The sequence below is a fragment of the Phalaenopsis equestris genome, unplaced genomic scaffold (genome assembly GCF_001263595.1).
Source record: "Phalaenopsis equestris unplaced genomic scaffold, ASM126359v1 Scaffold000829, whole genome shotgun sequence".
Lineage (NCBI taxonomy): Eukaryota > Viridiplantae > Streptophyta > Magnoliopsida > Asparagales > Orchidaceae > Phalaenopsis > Phalaenopsis equestris.
In genome coordinates, this window is record NW_018165269.1 from 135,348 (window position 1) to 139,203 (window position 3,856).

Genomic DNA, 3,856 nt, shown 5'->3' on the forward strand with positions numbered 1-3,856 from the left:
TTTTTTTTTTTTTTATATTCATAATAAAAGAAAATTTGACGTAGCTGGTTTTGTCTTCACTGCAATCAATAAAGCAAATCTTATCGGGTGAAAGATATGGTTGCTGGGCATCTCAACTTGTAGGCTCTAACACTGCAATGTAGACCATTTTGCAACAACCATGGAAACCCTCATGCACTACCAACAGAAGTTTCCAGCAGGAAAAACTAAATTTATTTTAGAAGGCTATAATTATAACTAGTCAAATACTTTTATGTGCAAGATATAAATCATTCAGACTGTATTCTGGAAGGCATTTTGCATAGTTGATGCATTTTTTGTACAAAGTATATAAAATTAGTAAGTTCAGCAAAAAAAAAAACATTTGAAAAAAACTTATTAAGTATTTGTAGATTTTTTGCGCTTCAAGAAAAACATAATTAAGGAAATAAAGGGTTAACTGTTAATTAATCAATAATGTGGAGCAATTAAGCTAATAATTCATTATTTTGTAGTTTTTGAGAAATTACTAGTGTCCACAAAATCAAACATTTAAATTAACTTAATGGTCAATTTAAAAGCCAGTAATTTATTATCTATCCCTAATTAATGTTCATATCACTATTTATCAAAAATGATGAGTAGCTTATCATCAAGCATTAAACTTAATTGGTTTAATTAAAGGGTTAAATTTCAATATCATCATAAGCCAACTCCCAACAATTTGGGATCACTTCATGAATCCTCATTCTGCATTTGCTCATGTTGACCATTACATGAAGATTTAAACCAAAATGTTTTAACTCTCAACTAACCATAAATTCATAACTATATATGAGTAATGGCACAAGGTCAAATACTTGGTTGATGACCACAATATAAATTTTATTTTTGCCCACCCAAAAATTCACAAATTGGGAGATTATTATTGAGTAGACAGCAAGCAAATCCAGGGCATTGGCAACAACTTCCAAAGCCCTCGTCAACTAGCCTAGTTCGTAACCGTAACCACCACTGATAGCTATAAGCTTAAGCACCAATATAACCTTAATCAATAAAAACTTTTCATTTAAAACAAATGGGCAGCATATCCAACTATATCATTCATTTGTACAGAAAAAAAAATTCTCATTAAATTCTTATTTTCTAATATCTTAGATTACTTAAATAAGATAAGTGGGTTTACACTTGACAACCTAAGAACCATTAAGGCTCAAAAGACAGCACACCAGAAAAATGTTGTAAGATCAATGATGTTAAAAGTGGATTAAGGAAGACATTAGATAGTAGGGCAAATAAGGTCCCATGATAGAGCCCAGGTGATGGAGATCCATCAACATGTTCCTCATAGAACAAAATATACTAAATGTAGTTATAATAGATCCTTATTTATCACGAGAAAACAGCTTCATGAACTTCTGTCCCACTCTATTCAAAGGGAAAACATAATCTTATGATTCAAAGTGAATAGTGCACAAATTGCAAGATCAGAGGCCACATTTACAGGACATATATTGGGTAGCATAGAAAGGAAGAGAAATGCATCACATAAACTTAATAAAAAAGGATAAAAACCATATGTTCATTTGATTAATTAATCTAGATCAGTTTCCAAAAGTAGAGCCATCTAGTAAATCTAGTATATGGCATAGAAAAAACGCCCATCTAAGCACAGGCTGCAGAGGGAGGGAGGGAGTGAGGGAGAATATGCAGCAGCGTTTGACCAAGCGATCCATGAAAATAGAAGAAAACATAAAATCAAATGTGGATGCGTTGCTAGCAGAGAGATGAAAATAACGTCCTTTAAAGAACAATTCAATAAAAAACTGGGGTTTTAGGTCCACTTCTTGGAAGAGAAATATGTGGCCTGAAATCGATACTTAAATTGCAACAAGAGATTTCCATCTCTTCAATGAGCCACCGATTAATACCATTTACGAAAATATCGTGAAATAGTAATTTTCATAGCAGTTGTGGAGGTGATCGGTTCAGCTAAGTTCTCCACTTAATTTAAACCCACCCAATACAAATTCTTCTTCAACTCCCATATAATTCGATGCTACTAATTTTCATAATCAAAAGCAACATGAAACCCGTACTTTTTGAAGATTTTCAGACCTTAAAATTCCATTAAAAAAGAGTAGGACTTGCATCCCGATTACGGATTTTCAAATCTTGAATAAACACGCCAAAGCAAAATCGACAAGATTTCTTTCATCATCCATAGAAAAGTAAAAATCCTAAAGACTTATTTGGTTCCAAAATTCTTCTGTCGAGAAATTTGAGAATCAACAAAATATTACAAACATAGCTTATTCGAATAAAAAAAGTTCGAACGAGAAGTTCGAATGCCAAAAATAACAACCAAAGACCTGCAAACTGACGCGTAAACGTGAAATAAGCAGACGAATTTGTGAACCTACCTTTGAAAGGAGCTGAAACCCTAATTTGAAGCTCGATTCTGACACAGATCTCGAGCAAGCCGAGAAGAAGGAAATTCCAAATACTATATAATAAACAGCCAATACTTCTTATGAGTAATTATGACTTTTGTAGAGAATAGAAGAAGCACGGATTGGGGAGGGTACGTGAAATTGAATAACGATCTTCCCAAATCCGAACCACGATCCAACTGCGACTCCCATGCGAAAAGTTATTTTAGCATTTACAATCGACTATGAGTGTGATAATTAAAATTATAATTTATTGAAAATTTAGTTAGGCCTATCGTAATTAGTAAATTAATTTTATATTATCCGATTTATTGACCCAATATTTTTTTTTTAAATTTTTGGTTAGAAATCATAGAGATTCTCTTATTATTTTTAAAAAATAATTTGATATTTATTAAATGAAATTTATGCGACCAAGAGATTTTCACAAGTAGAAATGATTCAAGCCCTAAATATATTCAAGGGGGATTTAGATGCTTAACCCCCAAATAGTTGCTTATTTATATATCTAGTATATCCAACACCCAAAACTTCAAAAATACTCAAAAGTAGCACTCCATCTTTCTTAATTACCTCTTATGCATGTCTTCCCCAAATTTCTTACTTCCATTACTCTGACTTGCCCACAAATCATCTTTTTTGCATACTTGGAATATCATATTCCATGTCTTCTCCCCTTCATATTTCCATGCCATGAAGTCATAGCTTCTTGCAGAAATCATTGGCTTTTGATTTCACATTTGTGCATGCAACCTTGTAATACTATCTTTGTAATCAATATTCGTAGAGCTATTAAGGAATCTTAGAGCTAGGTCATAAGTTTTATTATTTTGAATATCAAAATTATTTGTGTGTTTAAAATAATTGTTGATTGTTATTGAGGCACCTCGAAATATGGTTTGTTTGGATATCAAATTTTTACATTATTTGAACCATTCAACTGTACTCTTCATAAGGTCAAACTTCTTTTCGGGTTTTATGGGCAGGTTCTATGATGTTTGTTGTTGGTGTTAACTCAAGTCAATAGAATTTTACAAAAGCTCTTAGAAGATCCACAGTTATATTTGATGGATATGTTGGACGGTTCATCATAAAGTATATCCTTAGTTACATCTTTGACGTTATTGTTGTTTCAATTTTGAATCTCCCTAATTCTTTAGGTGAGAAAAATAATATATTTTGAGAATCTTTTGATATATTAAATAGGGCATATACGTTAATAGCACACAAATCTTACTTATTTACATATCTCACACCTATATTTTTATATGTACACATATAATTCAAATAAATTTCCCATGAAAGGTTCTATGTAATCTCCTTGTTATACCCATTTTAGTAATGATCACTTTGTGCAAATTCGTACTAAACTTGATCAATTTATTTCTTATATTCATGACAATCCATTGAAACAACTTTTCATT

General features: G+C 31.7%; 1 protein-coding gene across 1 annotated transcript in view; it reads right to left on the reverse strand.

Annotated features, from left to right (window-relative positions):
• Positions 1-2,632, reverse strand: part of LOC110031476 (phosphatidylinositol 3,4,5-trisphosphate 3-phosphatase and protein-tyrosine-phosphatase PTEN2A-like) — a 114,317-nt gene extending 111,685 nt beyond the window's left edge. The window contains exon 1 of the mRNA XM_020734685.1: positions 2,403-2,632. The gene's annotated coding sequence lies outside the window, so the exon portion shown is untranslated. The remainder of the gene's footprint in view (positions 1-2,402) is intronic.
• Between the last annotated feature and the right edge of the window lie 1,224 nt (positions 2,633-3,856).